This window comes from Piliocolobus tephrosceles, chromosome 2 (assembly GCF_002776525.5).
Source record: "Piliocolobus tephrosceles isolate RC106 chromosome 2, ASM277652v3, whole genome shotgun sequence".
Classification (NCBI taxonomy): domain Eukaryota; kingdom Metazoa; phylum Chordata; class Mammalia; order Primates; family Cercopithecidae; genus Piliocolobus; species Piliocolobus tephrosceles.
The window spans coordinates 190731195-190753840 of NC_045435.1; positions in this window are offsets into that span (position 1 = coordinate 190731195).

Genomic DNA, 22646 nt, shown 5'->3' on the forward strand with positions numbered 1-22646 from the left:
AGGTGCCTGTAGTCTCAGCTACTCAGGAGGCTGAGGCAGGAGGTGGAGGTTGCAGTGAGCCGAGATTGCGCCACTGCACTCCAGCCTGGTGACAGAGCTATACTGCATCTCAAAAAAAAAAAAAGAAAGGAAAGGAAAGAACTGAGGTTGGAATGAGGACACAGCCCAGAAGAGCCAGGGTGTGAAGGGGATTCTCAGCAGAGCAGGAATGAAAGTCTCTGCTTTGTAAGTCCTGGGAGGTCCATCTCGGTCTCCAGACTCTTCTCTGCAGTCATCAGGGTGACAGGGACTGACAGGGTGAGCAGAAGTGGCAACTGCAGAAAGCAGCTACTAGTATTTCTGTGACTGAAGGAGAAAAGGGGACATTTAGAAACACAGTGGAGGGACCCTGCAGAGCTGATACTCAGACTTGAGGAGGGGTCTCTGCTTGCTGGTGCTGGGGCCCTGAGCTCAGACAAGGGCCCGCTTGCCTGGGACCGCGACCTCTGAGCAGGGGTCTGGGCCAGCTTCTGATAGCGTCTCTTGGGCTGCAGGGGGATGGAACTGGTTCTGCCAGGGTTGGAGAAGCTGCAAGCTGCGTTCCGCCGCGGCTCCGGTTTGGCGCTGTCCGCTGTTGGCTGGGGAGGGAAATAGCTCCCAGGAACAGGAAGCCCGCAGGAAGCGGACAGGGAGCAAATAGGAAGAGCGAGTCCTGCCTCCTGCACCAGCCTAGGTGCTGCCGCTCTAGCGCCCGGGCTGCAGAGCCTACGCGGCCTACACAGAGCTGGCTGGCAGAGCGGAGCTGCGGCAGAGTCCCAGCTCCAGCACCATCAGTTGGAGCCCAGAGCATGGGCCTGGAGCATAGAGGTAATGGCTGAAAAGCGGCCCCAGATGGCTCCCTGCAGGCCTTCTGATGGGTGCAGGAGTCCATGGGACAGTCATCTCTCTCAGGAGGCTGGGAATTTCTTGAGGTTAGGGACGTGCTGGCTTCGCTGTGCATCCTCCATGGGGCCTGATACCCTTCTCCGAGCAGAGCAGGCCCTCATAAGCAAGTGTTATGCTGAAATGAGCTGCCTGGCAGGAGCCCTTGTCAGGCAAGGTGTCCTGGGCAGCTCTGCAGCCCTCCCTGTCCTTGCCCTCAGAGTTCCTGTGTGTTTTCCTGGGGTGTGGTTCCGGGCTCTCCGTGGAGTCCTGCACGGGGCCAGGGTGGGGGTGTTGAACATTGAACCTTGAACACACCGGGGCAGGCTCTGCCCAGACCTGGCAGATGCACCCTAAACTCCCTTCTCATCCTTGTCCATTCGCCGATAAAGTCAACAGCAGGGTCTTAGCTCCACCAGTTACAGGCTGTCTGGCTTTGGGAGGTTATCGGGCCATTCTGAGCCTCAGTTTCCCCAGAATGACCTCTTCAGTCCCTTATTCCCTGCACCAGGGGACAGGAAGAGATTGTTGGTCCTCTTCAGCCAGTCCATTCCTCTCCCCTGTCCCCTGCTTCTTACTGGAGTGAGATTTTAACACAATGTATTATAATTATGCTTTGAAAGGCAGTCAGTATTAGCAAAGCAGATATCTGTTTAGCTCGAAAAAAAGAAAAGATTCAGGTCAGCTGGGACTTGCTGAGCAGAGCTCATGGACAGCTGCAGGTGAGGCAGGGGGAGCAAAGGGGGAGAGAAGGTGAGGGAGGACAAGGGCTCTGCACCAACCTGAAGGAAACAGGAGACCAAGTGGACTCCATGCCCTGGGCTCCTGTGAATTCCAGAGCAGCGAAGCATTTAGACAGGAGTCCTCAGGAGAAGGCTGGAGCCCCCCAGCCTCCAGCTGCATCAGGGCAGGACGGCAGGGCGACAGGCCCAGTGGAGTAAAGGACCCAAAGATGTTTATGGACCATGTGGGAAATGGGATTAGGCCAGTGCTCAGGAGAGTAAAGGCTCCAATGAGAAATGATAGCTTTCGCGGCACTGTGGCCCTATCACGGTCTGCCCTGTCCTAAAGGTTTTTCTGTAAGTTTTTCTCCCTCTTCCATCTCAAGTTCTTTCAAGGCAGGGACTGGGTCTGAGTTTTCTCTGATGGTGGCCAGAGAGTATGTTGGGTGTAGCTGGGGCCACGGTCAAGTCTGGGTGAGTGTTTGGAGGGGCTTCTGGCAGCGTGGCCTCGGCTACTGTAGAGCCATGGGTCTGTGAGCTAACACAATAGTGTGAGCAGTGGCAGATGTGACGTTTCCCAGCCAGGAGCCCTGGCAGGCAGGCGGAGGGGATCAAAGCGTAGAGACCTCGTTTTCAGCCAGAGAAGGGATTAATGAAGAACCCAGTGTCCCAAAGGGAGGCTAATTGGGTTCCGAAGAGTGATAAGTGTTCCTGGGCCCACTTGGCATGCTCCTACCCTCTGAGCCCTGTTTCCTCAAGAATTTAATTTAATGTCCCTTGTTGAACGCCGCTCTCAGGGGAGGACTGATTTGGGCTGTTTGGGCTGTTTTATTTTCCTCCCTCTGTCCTTCCTTTCTTCTCTTGTGGGAAGATGCCAGTGCTTGGTGAACTGGCTCGTTGGGGTGACCAGACCAACCTTCTCTGAGCAGGCCCTGAGCGCGGAAAGCCCTGGGCTCCCTCTGCTCAGCAGCCCAGCTGTCTGCCTTGCTCGGTCACCGTGGAGATGTGTGCTGGGGCCGCCTTTCTGGAACTGGTGGGTGGGGTCTGGCAGGTAGAGAGATCCCTGAGCCCAGGCTTCTAATGCTTTTTTCTGGGATCCTGACATACAGCAGAGATTGGAAGAAGAGATACCTCCCCTTCTTCCCTGCTTGATAACCATCCCTGCTGGGCCTCCCAACTTGAAAGGTGGGACCACGGTATTGTAGAGAAGGACAGCTCTGGCGTTGGCCTGCCTGTGTCTGAATCCTGACTCTGTGTCACCCTGGGCAAGTCATTTAACTTCTTCAAGCCTCAGTTTTTGCTCCTGTGCATTAACTACCCCAGAGATATTATGAGGCTGACATGAGACAGCCAGGGTGAAAGTTCAGCACAGGGCCTAGGATATGGTAAGCATGGTGTAAGGATTATAAGCTTTTATTATTAGGAGAGCATGTTAGTTTCCCGTGGCTGTTTTAACAAATTACCATAAATGGGGTGGCTTAGCAGAAACTTACTCTCTCCCAGTTCTGGAACTCGGAAGTTCAAAATCATAGACAGCTATGCTCCTCTGGAGGCTTTAGGGGATAATCTATTTCTTGTTTCTTCCAGTTTCTGGTGGCTGCTGGCATTCCTTGGTTTGCGGCCTCATCACTCCAATCTTCAAAACCAGCATCTTCAAATTTCTTGCTGATCCATCTTCACATGGCCTTCTCATCTGTGTGTGTAGTCAAATCTCTCTCTGCCTCACTCTTATAAAGATAAATGTATGTGCATTTAGGGCCTATCCAGATAACCCTCCATCCCAAGATCCTTATCTTAATCACATCTGCAAAGACCCCTTTGTTTTGCCATACAATGTAAAATTCACAGGTCACAAGGATTAGAATATTGATTTTGTGTGTGTGTTCTGAGGGGTGAGCAGGAATCATTTTCCAGCCTACCAAAGATGGATCAAAGAGTTGGAGTGAAGGGGAGAGACTTGAGTGCCTTTGGCTATTGTCTTAGGACAGGCTCCCTAGTAGCAGACCCTGGGATGAGGTTCACTGTGCACACGGTTGATTAGGGAAGCGCTCCCAGGAGAAACTGGCAAGACAATGGGAGAAGCAGGTCAGAGAAGGGGAAGAAACTCAGAGGGTGAGATTTGAAGTCCCAGCCTGCTCTGGTTTGAATGTGCCCCCCAAAACTTCATGTGTTAGAAACTTAATTGCCAATGTAACAGTGTTAAGATGTGAGACCTTTAAGAGGTCATTGGATCACAGGGGTGGAGCCCTCCTGAATGGAGTACTGCCATTGTCATGGGAGTGAATTAGTTCTCTCGGGAGGGAGTTATTTCTCACGAAAATGGGTTGTTATAAAATGAGCTCAGCTCACTCTTGCGGTCTTTTTCATATGTGCTTGCTTGCTCTCTTGCTGTATAATGCCTTCCCCAGGGTTATTATGAGCAAGAAAAACCCTCACCAGGTGCTGGCGCCATGCCCTTGGACTTCCCAGCCTCCAAGACCATGAGCCAAATAACCTTTTGGTCTTTATAAATTACCCAGTATCAGGCATTCTATTAAAGCAACAGAAAATGGACTAAAACACAGCATCGTCTTAATCCCACAGAGAGCTTTAAAAAAGGAAAGTCACTGATTAAATTGAATCTCACTTTTATCACTACCCATTCCTATTTCCCTCCTTTCCTTTCCAGAGGAAGTTATTGTCATAAATTTGGTATGTGCCTTCTTGTCCACTTAAAAAATGCTTATAATATATATTTGTGTCCCTAATCATGTAAAGTATTTTCTTCTGCATTTTAAAAATTTATGTAATAAATTTATATAATAAATAATATCTTATTCTCTCATCCCTCTCTCTATCTATCTATATCTATATCTATATATATTTATCTGTCACTTTGATTTTTTCACTCAGTACAGGGTTCGTAAGATCTGTTCATGTCAAGATACGCAGATATACTTCATTGCTTTTCACTGCTGCTGATTAATATGTACCACTTTTACTTTAGATGAAAATTTAGGTTGTTTAAAAATGTTTTCATTATTACAAGACTGAGGTGTCTTCTTACCCTCATAGAAGAGTTTCTCTAGGGTTGATGCCTTGCAAAATTTTTCGGTCATAAAATGTGTGCATTTTTCTTCTTTTTTGAGACGGAGTCTCGCTCTGTCACCCAGGCTGGAGTGCAGTGGCCGGACCTCAGCTCACTGCAAGCTCCGCCTCCTGGGTTTATGCCATTCTCCTGCCTCAGCCTCCCGAGTAGCTGGGACTACAGGCACCCGCCACCTCGCCCGGCTAGTTTTTTGTATTTTAGTGGAGACGGGGTTTCACCGTGTTAGCCAGGATGGTCTCGATCTCCTGACCTCGTGATCCGCCCATCTCGGCCTCCCAAAGTGCTGGAATTACAGGCTTGAGCCACCGCGCCCAGCCACATTTTTCAATGTTAATAGTAACTGCAAAGCTGTTCCCCAAATGGCTGTGCTAATTTATCCCCCATTAGCAGTGTTTCTGAAAGTTCCCATTTTCCTCATATTTTCACAAAGATTAATATTGTCAGACTTTTAATTTTTTTTCTAAAATATGGGGATTGACACGATGTGAGAAGGTTTCAACTTGTTTTCTGAGTGCTTCCACGAGTTGAGCGTCTTTTCATGTATTCATGACCACTTGGATTTCCTTTTCTGTCAATTACCCCTTTAAATCTCTTACCCTCTTTCTGTTGGGTTGAGCACCTTTTTCTTATTGAGTTGTAGAAGGTCTTTCTATATTCCAGAGACTACCTTTTTGCTATTTCGTATTGTAAACAACTTCTAATCTGTCATTTTTTGTCATAAAGTATTTTGATTTTGATATAGACAAATCTATTAATTTTTAAATGGTTTGTTCTCTGATATCTTGAAAGCTTTTTATTACCTGACATCATCAAGATATTATCTTTTTTTAATAGCTTAAAAGTTATATTTTTTTTTTTTTTTTTTTGGAGACAGAGTCTCGCTCTGTCGCCCAGGCTGGAGTGCAGTGGCCCCGGATCTCAGCTCACTGCAAGCTCTGCCTCCCGGGTTTACGCCATTCTCCCGCCTCAGCCTCCCGAGTAGCTGGGACTACAGGCGCCCGCCACCTCGCCCGGCTAGTTTTTTGTATTTTTTTAGTAGAGACGGGGTTTCACCGTGTTAGCCAGGATGGTCTCGATCTCCTGACCTCGTGATCCGCCCGTCTCGGCCTCCCAAAGTGCTGGGATTACAGGCTTGAGCCACCGTGCCCGGCCAAAAGTTATATTTTTAACAAATTCTAGTTTGGCTAAAGCCTATATGTTAAAAAGTTATATTTTTAACATATAGGCTTTAGCCAAACTAGAATTTGTTTTTGTGCATGCTATGAGATAGGAACCTGATTTTATTCTTTTATACAGAAAGCCATTGTCCCAACACCATGTATATCTATATATATGTAGTCTCTAAGCTCTCTGGTCTATCAATTTGTCTGTTTTTTATTGCTCTATAAATATCACCCAGTTTTATTAGTATAGCTTTATAAGGATAGTTTATATCCTGTTGGTTAAGTCATGTTCCCTCATCTCTTATTGTTCTTTAGAATTGCCTCGAATTTTCTTGATGGGATAGGTGAGATGAAACCTAGAAATCCTGCAGCCAATTTTCTCCCAAAGGGAAGTCAGCCTAACAATAGATCTGATACCATGGAAGGGAGAGCAGAGATGGGAAGACACTGGGTCCCTAATGAGATTGTTGCTGAATCAAGCTACTCTGAAGCTGATCTTGCCTCTGCAATGTCTGTTTATCTAAACTAATAAATCTACTTTATTATTAACCAATTTAGTTGATTTTTCTGTGACCAGTAACCAAAGCTTTCTAACGGATATACCTGGTGTATCTTTTTATGTCTATTTTCAAGCTCTGTCATTATGTTTAGTGCCTTTCTTATAAACTGCATGATCTGGACATTTGAAGTGTACTCTGAGTGTCAGTCTTTTAATAGGAAAAATTAATCCACTTAAGATTTATGTGATTACTGTGATTATCTGGATTTTTGTCTATCTTATTTTGCACTCTTCATGTTTTTTTTTTATTTATTTATTTTTTTTTTTGCCTTTCCTACTCCTTTTCTGTGGCTTTCTGTGGCATTGATTAGATTTTCTTCCCTCTTTTGCCCTCTACTGATTTGAAAATTATGCATGTGTTTCTGGCCTTTCACTATTTTCCTAAAGCTTATAATATGCATACTTCACTTTGTGATTTTTGAACAAAGCCTGTTCCCCAATGGCTGTGCTGAAGCCTGAAGTTAATCAACATCTTTATCCTTCTCCTGAATAAAAACAGGAACTTTATACACTCGAAATTTCTTACTTACCACCTTCCACTGCTCATGTTTTTACTATTTCTATTATTTTAATTCCTCATGATTTTGCATCTCCCAAATTGATGATGATGATGATGAGATGATGGTGATAGTGATGATTCGATACTGATTTAGATCTTACTAATTTCTTTGTATACACTGATTGTTATTGGTTGAATTGTGTTTCTTCAAAATTCACATGTGGAAGCCCTAGTACCTCAGAATGTAACTGTATTGGGAGATACGGTCTTTAAAATAAAGATGTAATTAAGTTACACTGAGGTGTTTAGAATGAGCCTTAATCCAGTATGATGGATGTCCTTGTAAGAAAAAGAAATGTGGACACAGACACATGCGTGCACAGAGAGGAAAGGCCGTGTGAGGACAGAGCAACAAGACCAGAGTCTGCAAGCCAGAAAGAGAGTCCTCAGAAACCAGACCTGCGGACGCCTTGACCCTGGGCATCCAGCCTCCAAAACTGGGGGAAAATAACTGTCTGTGGTTGAAGCCACCCACTCTGTGGTATTTTGCTATGGCAGCCCTAGCAAATTAACACACTTGCCTTTTTTTTTTTTTTTTTTTTGTCATGCTTTTCTTCTGGGCTCACTTTCTATTGCCCCTCTGAATTGTTGACTAGTTCAAGTTCTTTCAGAGGGTATCTCTGGGTCTTAAACTATCTTAATATATCTAAACAAATATTTATTTCACCACTGTCTAACAGATCCACCTGACATATCTTGAATGCCAGTTTACTTGAATATAGAATTTGAGGAGTGAGTCTCGGTCCCTGGGTAATGTGGACTTAGCAAGCCCCATTCCACCAGATTCTACCTCTCTGAGGAATGACTCTCTTTAGTCATTTCTTCAAAGGGACATGCTCAATAAACAAGAGCTTCTTCACAAGTACATTGACTTTTTTTTTTTTTTTTTTTTGAGGTGGAGTCTTCCTCTGTTGCCCAGACTGGAGTGCGGTGGTGTGATCTCAGCCCACTGCAACGTCTGCCACCCGGGTTCAAGCAATTGTCCTGCCTCAGCCTCCCAAGTAGCTGAGATTCCAGGTGCCTGCTACCACGGCCGGCTAATTTTTGTGTTTTTAGTAGAGACAGGGTTTCACCATGTTGGCCAGGCTAGTCTCGAACTCCTGACCTCAGGAGATTTGCCTGCCTCAGCCTCCCTAAGTGTGGGGATTACAGGGGTGAGACACTGCGCCCGGCCTCTTATCAGTCTATTCTTTCTTTAAGTTCTTCGAATACTTCAAGTATAGCCATTTTAAAGTCCCTCTCAGACTTCCATACGATTTCTCGTTTCTGACATGTTTCCTGGTTGAATCTGCTGGTTACTGCTCAGAACTTTGGATTTCTTTGAGCGCTTTGTAATGATGTGGGTGCAGCTGTCTCCTGAGGGGTCCCGCATAGGCCTGGATGGCAGAGATGTTCCTCTGGAATGACATGGTGATTGCGTCGACTGCCGCTCAAGGGTGAACAGTTTCTAGACCAGTATTTATGTGAGTTTCTAGGCTCAGGACGTCCACACCATGCTGGTAGCAATGAGGATACCTGTCCACAATTTTGTGTCATACAGTCTAGAGGTTCAGATATTGTGTTGGTGACTATTTCCCTCACAGCCCGAGGTAAGTGACCCACTTTTGTGCCTAATATTCAGGCCAGCAAGCAGTTTTCTGACTCCAGTTCCTAAACAGGAGAGCTCTTTCCTGACTCCGGTTTTCTTTGGGGAGCTTGGTTCTAGTATTCCTGCTGTTGGCAAGGCTGTGGTCTTGGTGCCGCTTCCTAGGCGAGAACCAAAGCTGCAGCCTTTCTAAACACCGTATGACTCCATTTCTCTGGAATTCTGGAAAAAGCAGAAATATGAGGGCAAAAATCGACCAGCAGTTTCCAGGGGAAGGGGAAGAGATTGGCCAGACAGGGCGGAAGGGCATTTGCAGGGTGATGGGACCGGTCCGTGCCTTAAAGGAGTAGTCATTCGATGACTGTATTGATCTGTCAGAACTCACAGTATTATATCCTAAAAAGGGTGAATTTTACTGTATGTAAATTATATCTTAATCTGATTTTTAAAAGATGCACAATGATAAACTGTCTCTATAGCTCAATATGATTTTTGATAACTTGAAAACTAAACCCAGCCTCTGAGGCATACACAGGGTGTAGCTCAATCCTGATTACCACTGCAAGTCTCCTCTTTATTTGAGCATCCACAGATACTCTTTTAGCTTCTAAGCTTCGTTATAGATTTTGAAACTTAATTTGCTGTACTTTACCTAGAATTTCTATGTGTTTGGAGCAGGAGACCGACCACGTCAACTCAGACCACTACCTTGACTGAGAACCAGGCCGTTGGCACCGCTGGACATGAAGTCTCTGATGGGCCTCAGGACTCTGAAAATAATCATGCATTTTCCAAACAAGCAGCACACACTGTTCTGGGTGGCCGGAACTGCCCTGCTTTCTTAATCTAGGTGCTGGGTCTTTTATCCTTTTCCCCTCTTCCAGATGTTTCCTTTGGAAGCACCTCCCCAGCCCGGGGTTCCACTTCTGATGGCCCTGACGTGCGGCCTGCCGCAGTGGCTGGATCCTCCCTGTGGCTGCTGAGGACTGGATCGCCCCAGAGCATTGTGTCGATGCAGTGGGTGCTGCCTCCCTCCTGAGCTAACGGCCTAAGCCAACCCCAGGACATCCCTAGGACTTGGCATCCGGGAAGGCATCTGCTGGCATCTGCTTCCCGGGCATGCTGGTGGCCGACAATTTGGGTAAATAATGCCGTTGCATTTGGCTGTGCTACTGGAAAGAGGCCAACTCCAAGAGGTTGCACTGCTTCTGCCTTAATTATTGGCATTGGCTGTTGAAGTGATCTGAAGCTACTAAAACCCAAAAAGGATTCATCTGAGTGAATAGCTAAGAAGTTACAAATCCTTCTCTATATTATTTTCTGAAAAACTTAAGAGCATGTTAAAAAATGTAAAGCAATCCAGTAGTTCTGTAAAACATACCCACCCAGAGGTGTGTGTGTGTGTCTGTGTTGTGTGTCTCTGTGTGTGTCTGTGTGTGTGTGTCTGTGTGTGTGTCTCTGTGTGTGTCTGTGTGTGTGTCTCTGTGTGTCTGTGTTGTGTGTGTCTGTGTGTGTCTGTGTGTCTGTGTTGTGTGTGTCTGTGTGTGTCTGTGTGTGTGTCTGTGTGTGGTGTGTATCTGTGTGTGGTGTTTGTGTGTGTGTCTGTGTGTGTGTGTCTATGTGTCTGTGTGTGTGTGTCTGTGTGTGTGTGATGTGTGTGTGTGTATCTGTATATGTGTGGTGTTTGTGTGTGTGTGTGTCTGTGTGTGTGTGTGTCTGTGTGTGTGTCTGTGTGTGTGTGGTGTGTGTGTGTATCTGTGTATGTGTGGTGTTTGTGTGTGTGTGTGTCTGTGTGTGTGTCTGTGTGTGTGTGTCTGTGTCTATGTGTCTGTGTGTGTGTGTGTGTGGTGTGTGTGTGTGTGTGTGTATCTCTGTGTGGTGTGTGTGTGTGTGTGTGTGTGTCTGTGTGAGAGAGAAAGAATGTCAGGGTGGGAAGAACTCTCTAGAGAAGGGCCCTCTGATTTTACTGCTGTGGAAACTGAGGCTTAGAAGGGGGGAGTGGCCTATTCAAGGTCACACAGCCGATTAGTAGACAACAGAGACCAGGTGGTCCCCTGAGTCCTAGTTTAGGACTCGTCCCACTGAGCCTGCCTGCCTGTGAGTCATGTGACATCCATCAGATCAGCTGTGCAGTTGACTTGCTGATGGAGCCCGGTAGATAGTGGCCCTGAGGTTCCCCGAACCCGAGCCTGGAGAAAGGGAAAGCACCCAAATGAGAGGTGAGGATGGTGAAGGCACGGCAGGCACCAGTCAGCATCTGGCCAGCGGAAGCAGAGGCTCCTTCCCTTAGCTCCGTTAGTGTAGCCAGAAAACAGAACATGAGTCCTAAGGCTCTGAAGGTCTGAAGACTTGAGCACCCTCATCACTGCTGTCATTATGAAGGCCGCTGTCATGAAGAAGGTGGGGCCAACTGAAGGGAAGGTGGTCACTCTCCCTGCAAATGCATTCATCTCCTTCACTAGTTCCGTAGCTCTTCAGGTCGGGGCTGTGGCACAAGGGGTATAGCACTGACCTTATTTAGAATTGCAGGCACATGGTGAGAAAGAAAAGCAGGTTGACCTTCACACAGATCTATCACTGTTTTCAACTCGTTACAGATAATGCAGGCCGTCTTTTTGGTGTCTGTGGGGATGACCCTCACTGCCACCCTCCCCCTGCATACCAACATCCAGAAGTCCCGAAACAGAGCTCCTCCATGTGGCTGTCTGCTCACTGCGGGGCTGGGTTGCATGGTCACCCTTGCATGAAGGAGCAGCTGGAAAGACGAGTATTTTCCACGTTTCAGCCTCCACCATGGGAGGTAACAAGGGAGGTATCTGGCAAGCTGCCGTGCCTTTCAGCCGCAGTTCCCCCAAAGTTGGCAAGGGGACCCAGCTGTGGCCCAGCATCTTGGGAGTTTTCTCAGCAATCCTCGGAGACCACCAGACCCTAGCAGAGCCAGCTGTGGGGGCTGCTACAGCTGTTGCCAAGGCCCACCTTGATAGAGCCCAGGGGCACAGTCACCAGGGAGGCAGATCGCACAGAAATGAGGGCATGTTTTGTGGGTGGGTGTGATTGGAAACTGAATGGTTCTGGAGAGGCCAGGGCCAGGGGCTCACTTACTCCAATGGATAACAATCCAAATTTAAACCTCAAAGTGTTTTCAGGAAGTCAGCATTGGCCTAAACAATCTCATCCAAAGCATCAGTGACAACTGAAAAATTTCATTAGAAAAGCCGGCTGGGCATGGTGGCTCATACCTGTAATCCCAGCACTTTGGGAGGCCGAGGCAGGTGGATCACCTGAGGTCAGGAGTTCCAGACCAGCCTGGCCAACATGGTGAAACCCCGTCTCTACTAAAAATACAAAATTAGCTGGATGTGATGGTGCATGCCTATAAATTCCAGCTACTTGTGAAGCTGAGGCACAAGAATTGCTTGAACCCAGGAGGGGGAGATTGCAGTGAGCTGAGATTGCGCTACTGCACTCCAGTCTGGGAGACAGAGTGAGACTCCATCTCAAAAAAAAAAAAAAAAAAGAAAGAAAAATGAAAAAAGAAAACAAAAATTGGTTGCTGCTGCTGCTGCAAGATACTTTTCTATGTATCATCATCAGTTACCAAAATGTAATGGTTCTGATTAGTGATGCTGAATAGCCCTGCTGAACATTCTAATAAGTAAATTAGATAAGTTTGGCCATGTGTTTGCTTGACAAGTTGAGCTCTGCAAATTGACTCTTGGTGAATTGGTCTCTTGGTTTTCTGTAAACTGGCATTTGCTGGACTGACCTAGACTCGCCCTTCTGGATAGAGACAGGGAGAGCTGGGGTTACTGAGTCAGAGTCCTCAAGGATGAGAGGTCAACATTGTGTCCAATGAGTCAAGGTGTAACTGGACCTGATTGGTCCTTGTTGAGGCTCTGCCTGGAGCCTCTCCAGTGACCGTCAGTGGTACTGTTGTGGCTGAAGTGAACTTGCTGTTGTTGGAGAAATGCACAATAGGAGACACTTTGGCAATGCTTGTCCTTGATGCCTCAGCAGCTCTGGAGGGTTCGGAAGCCCGAGACTCTCTTCTTTCTCAGGAAGACAAGGGCTGACTGCTTGAGAATCCTGGTGAAGACTATTTGTAAATGTGTTAAAGACCTGACTCTGGGCAAGTCAGCTGGGGGTACCTTGAAAAGGGCAGAGTGCTGCTACATGTGTGAGGCAGCTGTGCCCATGTGCCAAGGCTGGTCGTGGGGGAAAGGCATGAAGCTGGACCGCCTTCTGGTTTGCTAAAGGCAACCCTGGGAGCAACTGTGGATGGAGTGGGATGGGGGAGAGGGTCCTGGAGCAGGAGTCTGGGGCAAAATCCAACATTATAGAGTGTGTCCAAAGGATGCAGCCCATCCAGCCCTTGTTAGAATGAAAGACTCTCAATCCTGTATTCAAAAAAAATTGTGCCATATTTACTTTGCAAACAGTCACAAAGTATTAGGTGTGTATGGGAGTGAGGTAGCTGGGGCGTGGTTGTTGAGCAAAGGAGGATGTTTTGGCAATTTTAGAGCATTGCTAAACTGGTCCATTTCTAAAGACAGATGCATATCTATTGATTGACCTAATTGTTAATTACAGTTCTGCCTGCCAATCAGCACAGCTGCTTGAGTACAACATAAGACATGCTTAATCATGGTTGACCTTTTTTTTTACGTAGTGTTGTCAGAGTTTAGAAGTTTTTAAAGTATTTTTTTCTGGGTAAAGAGGCTTCTTCAGGCTGGGGATGGTGAATAATTTTCACTGTAAAGCATCTCATGCACAGCACAGGCTTAAAGTACACTGTGATGGGCTTAAAGAGGATTTTATTAAATTGCAGTGTCTTAGGAATGGGAGCAGATTCAGGGCCCTTGAGAGAGAGACCCATGCTGCTGTCTGGTTATCTGGGACCACCTGAGTCCCGGACAGGTCTGCAATCCTGACCACTGAAGCAGTGGCTTCTACATCTGGCGTTCCTCCCAGTACCATCTCTTTTCATAGCATTCCTTATCTCCAGCACTAACCAGGAAGCACTCTCTATACCTCCAACCCTTCTAGAAAGAGAAAAAACTCTCCAGAACATTACCAGCAACATATCTATGGGAAATGAATCTGGTTTTATTTTTAAAAATGCCAGTTCTGCAGAGCAATGCACCACACTTGAAAAACAGCATTCTTAACTATACAAGTTGCTGAATGAGTAGTTTTGGAGTGTTCTCATTGCCCATGCCGTGGGATCTATTGAGTTTTCCCAAAATAGAGAGGAACCGGATGGAAGATTAGTTGGTGTATTATGTATCCATTTCTGCATAACAAATCACCCAACCTTTAGAGGCTGAAAATAACAATAATCCTTTAATATCTCTCACAGTTTTTCTGGATCCAGAAGGCAGAGGCAGCTTAGTCTGGGCGGTTCTTGCTTGGGGTCTCTCCAGAGGTTGTGATCGGATGTCAGGCAGGGCTGCAGTCCTCTACAGGCTTGTCTGATGCTGGAGGACCTATTTCCAGCATGGCTCATTGTCATGGCTGGGGAGTGGGGACTGGCTGTTGGTGGGAACCTCAGTTCTTCTCCAGCCTGCAGGGCTGCTTGAGTGTCTTCTCAGTATGGTGGCCAGCTTTCCCCATGCTGGGTGAGACATCCAAAGGCCAAGGAGGAAGCTGCAGTACCTTTTATGACCTAGCCTTGGACGCCATGCACTATAACTTCTGTCATTTCTGTTTGTCATCCAGAGCAGCTCTGATTCAAGGTGAGAAGAGAGACCACGTAGGGCTTCAATGCCAGGACATTAGAATCATTAGGTGCGATCGTGGAGGTTGGCTACCACCTGAGAATCACGTGTTCTGCCTATAATGCACCCGGTCAATACCAGCATTTGGTCCAGCTGGACCATGAAACTGGTTACTTCCTGATGCTGTAAGGGCCATATTTTGGATTCATACCTCTGTACCACCCTGGACAAGACATTCTTTTGCTTCTCTGTGTTTAAACTATTTCTCTGTACAACAGTAAATCATTCTTACCCAGGTTGCGTCTAGGTTGGAGTGCTTTGGTGCCTGCAGGGGTTGCTTTGACAACTAGAATATTTGTTGGGGATCAGTCAAGCCTAGCCTCTGTTTGAGCTTCTTATACTAAATACAGTCCAAAGTGGTTGTTATCTCTTTCCATTCTGAGTGTTCCATTGCACGTGGCATTTCTCAGGAAAAGGCACATCATCTTTGACTAGTCACCCCTCTTAATTGCAATGGTAAAAAGCAATTATGCTAACTGAAAACAAAAAGAAACTTCCCAATCTTGGATGTTTTACCATATCACTGGGAAACATGCAGGACTGAGCTTAGAACATGGGCTGGAGCAGAAAGGCTAGCAGCACACAGGTGCACGCCAAACTGCAGCTCAGAACCAGGCTGGCAGGATGCTGCTGTCACATCTGCTGGGAAATAGAACCTCAGCTGGCATGGCTGCCACTCCACTGCCACCAGCACCTGTGATGCTGGGCACTCACCCTGCTGCCCCTGCTGCCCCGCTCTGTACAGTGTTACCGTCACAGGTCCTGCCATCCCTGCAATGTTTTTCTTGTAGTCCTCCTGCCTCCCCTCAGCAGATCTAGCATACATCTGGGGCAGGTAGGAATCTGACTGGCTGGGTCTAAGCTGTGCTCTCCTGTCCTAGCTGCAGGGGAGACTGGAAAACACACAAATCTGGTCTTCTTGGCATCCATCGTGGAGGAAGGGCTCTGCTTCCTGTAAAGACTCTTAAGGTAGTAAATTCACAAACACGAGAAGGGTTCCAGATGCTGGGCCATCAAAACAACAACAAGCACAGAACAGACAAATGTCTGCCACAATTAGTTGCTGCCTAGAGAACAACATTTTGGCTCATGTTTTGTTTCTTAACAAATACCTGGAGAGTGTGTGAGAAGTTGACCTGGGCTCCCTGATTTGTCAAAAGATCAAAAGAATGTCTAAAAAAAAAAAAAAAAAAAAAAGCCCAATAAAAAATAACAACATCAAAGCAAGAAGAAATATTTGCAAGTCTATAATAAAATAAAAGGACAAATAGCCCAATTAAAAAACAGGCAAATAATCTAAGTGTTTATTCTTTTTCCGAAGGAAATATACAAATTGCCATTGAGAACCTGAAAGATACTCCATGTCATTAACCAGCAAGGACGTATAAACCAAAACCACAATGAGATGCCACTTCATACCCACCAGGAAGGCTATAATAAAAATGACAGACAATAATAAGAGTTGGTGAGGATGTAGAGAAATTGGAACCCTCATAAACTATGGGGGGGGGGATGTAAAATGGGGGACACACTTTGGAAAACAGTCTGGCCATGCTTCAAAAGAGTAAACAGAGAGAAACCATATGAACTAGCAATTTTATTCCCTAGGGATATGACCAAGAGAAATGAAAATATTTGTCATTTTGGACAAAAACTTGTACATGAATGATTACAGCAGCATTGTTCATAATAGACAAAAGGTAGAAATAACCCAAATGCCTATATACTGATGAATGGATGAACAAAATATGGTACATCCATACAGTGGAATATTATTTGGCCATAAAAAGGAATGAAGTAGGCCGGGCGCGGTGGCTCAAGCCTGTAATCCCAGCACTTTGGGAGGCCCAGACGGGCGGATCACGAGGTCAGGAGATCGAGACCATCCTGGCTAACAGGGTGAAACCCCGTCTCTACTAAAAAATACACAAAAACTAGCCGGGCGAGGTGGCGGGCGCCTGTAGTCCCAGCTACTCCGGAGGCTGAGGCAGGAGAATGGCGTAAACCCGGGAGGCGGAGCTTGCAGTGAGCTGAGATCTGGCCACTGCGCTCCAGCCTGGGCGACAGAGCGAGACTCCGTCTCAAAAAAAAAAAAAAAAAAAAAAAAAAAAAGGAATGAAGTGTTAATACATGCCTCAACATGGATGACCCTTGAAAGAAGAGAAAGAAGCCAGTCACCAAAGGCCACGTATGGTGTGATTCCATTTATACCGAATATCCAGAATCAGAAAATCTATAAAGAGACCCGGAGCTTAGTGGCTGCTTAGGGCCGAGGGGGTTGGAGGCTGAGGGTGATAGCTAAAATGTATAGGGTTTCTTTCTGAGATGATGAAAATGTTCTAAAATTGACAGTGGCAGTGGTTGCACCGACTGAATATACTGAAACCGCTAGATTTTATACTTTAAGAGGAAATACTTGCTCATTTTAGACACGTAGAAAAAGAAAAATAAAACTACTCAGTGTTCTCAGTGTTAACATTTTGGGGCAGGTTCTTTCATTCCTTTTCTAGGCAAAGCTTTTCAGTGTCTGTGAGGATGGTACATATTTAACTTTATGCAGCTTTTTTGTTTAATGTGAATATTTCCTGTGTTTTTATTACACTTGGTAAGCATTGTTTTCAATGATTGTGCAACGTATCTCACCAAATGGATGTATAATAGGCTCCTGAAACATTCCCCACGGTTGGGCATTTCAATTATCTTAATTTTTTTGTTATCATAAATGTTTTGATGAACATTTTTTTATGAGGTTTATTTGAGATTTTAAAATTATTCCTTGGGATAGATTCAAATGGTGACATTATTGGGTTAAAGAGTTGGAATACTTTCAAGTCTCTTGTTACTTAGTGTCAGCTTGCTTTGCAAAGGAGATACACTCTTGCAGAGGAGCTGCAGTCCTGCAAAGGAGATATATTCTTGCAGAGGAGATGCACCCTCTTAGAAGATGTCATTTAAGAGAAAAAATATCCCATGTTCCCTTCCCGCTACAAAAGCCCCCTATGGCCTAAACCACACTCTCTTTTCCTCTGATCCCCTGCTTTTTTCTTCTCCCTCCTCATTTCTCTTGGTGGTGGATTCGCGTTGTCATGTATACAGTCAATGACGGTGGTTTATTTCACCTGGGCCCCTTAGTTGATTGCTACTCATAACATTCAAGACTACGTATAGGATTTTTTTCAAGGCATAAATGCACAAGGACAAATAGTGCAGCAGAAGAGACAACAGCAACAAAATTTGGAAGCACGGGTGTCCTCACCATACCCAAGTCTTTTATAGCTCTTTGTAACATTTTATGTTTTACCGATTGTTAACTGATTAAAATTAAAATGAACAATTAATGTTAATTTCTACATTTTGGTCTTATTTTCATTGCAACGTGTGAAAGGAAATTTTCTTCCACATATTCCTGAACCGATCACTAGATATGTGTGCATGAAAGTTATTGCTTTTTATGCTTCTTATGTATTCTATTACTTCATCAAGCTCTTTCATTAATTCCAAGAATCTTCCAATGAGTCTTGGGTTTTATGGGATGATGATTATACCATCTGCAAATTACAACTGTGTCTCCTCTTTCTTTTCTATAGCTACATTTTTTATTTCTGGTTTATATGCTTTGGTCCCACATTTTAGAAGAGTGTTAATTAAGAGACATTCTTGCCTGTCCTTGACTTTAATAAGATTGTTTCTAGTAATGGCCATTAGGTGTTATGTTTGAAGTTGGTTTAGAAGAGATATTATCATATAAAGGGAGTATACTTTTCCCTTTTCTTCAGAAATTGATGTAAATTTTATCAAATGTCTTAACAGTCCTTACTGAGATGTGCATGGAGTTTTTTCTTTGACTCACTGATACATTCTGCCAAATACATTAAATTAACAGTGTCTTGTCAGTATCCATCCTTTGAATTGATGGAGCAGGCATAGTGGCAGAATCACGAGGAGACACAGGCCTTCTGGGCATCCATCCTCAACAGGCAGCGTCCTGCAGGCTGTCTCTCCCCGGCTACTTCTGCCTCTTCTTGTAGCCCCTGCAGATCCCCACTGGACGGGGAGCCCATTCTAATCTCTTGCTACTCCACATGTGACCCATAGACCAGCAGCTTCAGCACCACTGGGAAGCTTATTAGAAATGCAGAATTTCAGATGGCACCACGGGCTGAAGCAGAATTGGACATTGAACGGGACCCTCGCCACCACCGAGATTCGTGTGCATGTCAAAGACTTAGAAACATCGTTCTAACACAGTGGTGCAACGGCTTCTCCCCGTTTTTCTTCTGCCAACGGGACAGCCCTCTAGTCCTACCCAAAAGCGGTTGAGAGAAGCTCTAGGTGGTTTTTCTGTGAGTGTGCGTGTATGTATGTCAGAGAGAGAGGAAGAGAGAGAGAGACGGACAGACAGACAGACATGGACAGGCAGAGGTAGACAGACAGAGAGCAGATTTGGGATGAGCGCACATTGCGTGACCCTTTTCAGGGTCCTTGGGCGATGATCACAAGTGATTAGTACCCATGTGTGAAGCCAGCTCTGTGTCTGTGACTTGGGAAAGAGAGTCTCCCCTGAGTTAGCACGAGGAGGGGAGCAGAGAGAGGGGAACAGAAAGAGAGGGCAAGAGTCTTCCTAGAAACGGTCACCGGGTGATTTGCTTTCACCAGCTGCAGATGCTGATTCCTGAAGTGCTGGATCATCAGGAAGGGGCCGCTGGCTGGTTAACTATCTCCAGACCCGATGCTACCAGCTGCTGGAGACAGGATTTCCTCTCCTTTTCTTGGAGCACTGATCTGGTTAAGAAACTGAGGCTCATCAAGATCCTGTGTGTTTCTTCTTTGGAAAGTGTCCCAGCCTCTCTGTAGTTGCTTCCTCATTTGTAAAACAGAAACAGACATCTCTGCCTTGAACCCAAGCTTCCAGCGTGGCTGGGGGAGCGTGGACACATTACAAAGGACAAGAGGAAGTTTGCTGTGAGCTCCCTAAGAGCGAATTGGTACTGAGTCCAAGGTGTCCTTCACATGAATTGCAGCCGCAGGATGGTGTCATCTGAGGTGGAATTGATCTCCCATGCTGCTCCAGGGAGCTCGCAGGGAAAATGGAACCAGCAGAGCCGAGAGCACAGCTGTGTTTCCGACGGACGCTCCAGATTCCTATGCGGAAGAGCCGTGATGCGGAACGTCTTTTTCACTCTGGAATGCAGATTGAGTTGACTTCAAAGAAGCTTGAATATCAAAAGCATTTCGATATTAAGTTTTGCAAGTGAGACCAGAAGCCATCATTTAAGACAGTGCTAGAGAGAGTGACATGATGGTACCAGGAGAGGAAAGATCAAAGGGTGTGATCAATAAACTGCTTTACAGACAGGAGAGGAACGAAGGCATCGGAGAAATATGTCCGCTGAAGAGCCACACTCTGTTAGACCTGAGAAAGAATATTGGAAGAAGTAGCCGAGGGAGGGAAGAATGTCGTCGAGCCTCTGGCAGTGGCAGGCACTGTGCTGAGTGCTCCGTAACCAGTGCTCATGAATTAGTTAAGCGAGAGCTGGGATTCACGTTCAGCTCTACCAGGCTCTGGAGGTCCCATTTGAAATACACCACACTACTTTATAATCTCCCATAAAGCAGTGCTTGCCATCTTTAATGTGCCTACCAATCTCTGAGCATCTCTTTTAAATGCAGAGTCTGATTTGGAACGTTGGTCAGGGGAGGTGGCTGAGATTCTGTACGTCTAACACATTCCACAGCCATGCCGACACTGCTGGTCCGTGGACCACAGTTACAAAGGCCAGGCCTCAGGGACAGTCTCTTCCAGGGATTCACAATCTTGAGCATGCACTAGCTTTACCCAGGGATGCTAGGCCCAGATACTGTTTAAAATTTCTCTAGTGGATTTCAATGTTCTTTCAGATCACCCATCTGGACCGCTCATTCTCAAGGTGTGCAGATGGAGATGGAGTGTTGGGAGGGTTAGGGGATGACTTGCAACAGAACCACCTTCGGAGTTTCCTCCAACTGTGGGGTATGTTTGTCTCTTCATGGATACATATAGTTTGCAAACTGCACATGTGCCCCTGTTTTGAAATTCAAGTGTGTTTTCTGAACTCACACCCTTCTGCCTACTTTCTCTTGACATTTGAGGGACAGTAAAATCATAAAAAAAGCCAGCTAGACCTGGAAGAATCAGACATAATTCGAGAAGCTAGTAAGAACATTTTAAAAAATTGTAAATAGTGTCCTCAGAGAGACCAAGAGGCTGTTGTACCCATAATGCAAGAGTAGTTTACTAGGGCGGTCACGGTGGCTCACGCCTGTAATCCCAGCACTCTGGGAGGCTGGGGTGGGCGGATCGCAAGGTCAGGAGTTCGAGACCATCTTGGCCAACATGGTGAAACCCCGTCTTCACAAAAAATACAAAATTTAGCTGGGTGTGGTGTTAGGCACCTGTAGTCCCAGCTACTTGGGAGGCTGAGGCAGGAAAATCACTTGAATCTGGGAGTCGGAGGTTGCAGTGAGCCGAGATTGCACTACTGCGCTCCAGCCTGGAGACAGAGCGAGACTCCATGTGAAAAAAAAAAAGTAGCCTACTATGCGAAAAGTTGTCTAAGAATAAGAAACAAAGATCTAGAAATTCAAAGCATGACTGGTGAAATGAAAAATTCAATGGGATAAACTAAATAATGTAACAGACAAGACTGAGAACCAAATTGGTCATTTGGAAAGGAAATTTCCAAAATGTAGAGCAAAAGTACAAAGAAGGAAAATATCAGAGAAAAGTCAAGAGAAATAAAAAATAGACTAGAAGGCTCAATATCTGTTTAATAAAAGTTTTAATAGAAAATGGACATAAAACAAATAGAAGAAACATTTCCTGAACTGAAGAAGGCAGGAGTCTTCAGACTGAAACAGTCCACAGATGTCAAGGATTTATGAACTAAAGACACACTGATGGAACAACAGAACTCTAAGGATAAAGATAAAAAGCATGTAAGTTTACAGAGCAGGGAAAAACAGGTATCTTGAAAAATAACAAGATTCAGACTGACATGAGACTTCTTTTCATCTGCTACCCTGGATGCTAGACGTCCACAGTGTAATGTCCTGAAAATTCCAAAGAAAAGTGATCTTTAGTATAAGAGATAGAATTTTATACCCTGTCAAATTGGAAATAAGAGGGCAGTGCTCAGAAAGTCATCTTCAGGTGTGTAAGAAATTACAATGTTACTCTATCTGTTTTCTGAGGCTGCTGTAACAAATTACCACAAACCTGGTGGCTTAAAACAACAGAAATGTATTCTCCCATCATCCTGGAGGACAGAATTCTGAAGTTAGTATTCTTGGGCCAAAATCCAGGCATAGGCAGTGCCAGGCTCCCTCTGGAGGTTCTAGGAGAGAACCCTCCCTTTCCTCTTCCAACTCTCCTGGGAGCAAGCATTCTTTGGCTTGTGGCTTCACCACTCCGATCTTTAAGGCCAGAATCTTCAAATCTCTTCCTGATCCATTTTCAAATCACCTTCTCGTCTGTGTCTGTGTGAGAAACCACCATCTACCTCTTTCTTATAAAGATATTTGTGATTGTATTTAGGACTCACTTGATTAATGCAAGATCATCTCCCCATCTCAAAATCCTTAACTTAGTCATGTCTGCAAAGACCCCTTTTTGCCACATGAACTAATACAGGCTCCAGGGATTAGGATGTGAATATCTTTTGGGAGCCTACCACAGTTACCAGTCATACCACTTAAATGAAAACAAATTTTGAGAAAGTACTCTAGCAAAACTAAAAAAGAATTTTAAAGGATGATGACATGAGAGACAACAACAAAAAACAAACAAACAAAAAACAAGCCAGTTGCGGTGGCTCACGTCTGTAATCCCCGCACTTTGGCAGGCCAAGGCAGGTGAATCCCCTGAGGTCAGGAATTCAAGGGCAGCCTGACCAACATGGTGAAACCCCATCTCTACTACAAATACAAAAATAAACTGGGCATGGCGGCAGGCGCCTATAATCCCAGCTACTCGGGAGGCTGAGGCAGGAGAATTGCTTGAACCTGGGAGGCAGAGGTTGCAGTGAGCAGAGATCGTGCCATTGCACTCCAGCCTGGACGACAGAGCAAGACTCCGTCTCAGAAAAATGAAAACAAAAGCCGTGCAGCTGGAATTGACCCAGAAGTGGTGAAAAAAGTGGAAAGAAAAAAAAGTTTCCATGTATTAGTCAGGTTCTCCTGAGAAACACAACCAATGGAATAAAATAGATAGATAGATAGATAGATAGATAGATAGATAGATAGATAGATAGATAGA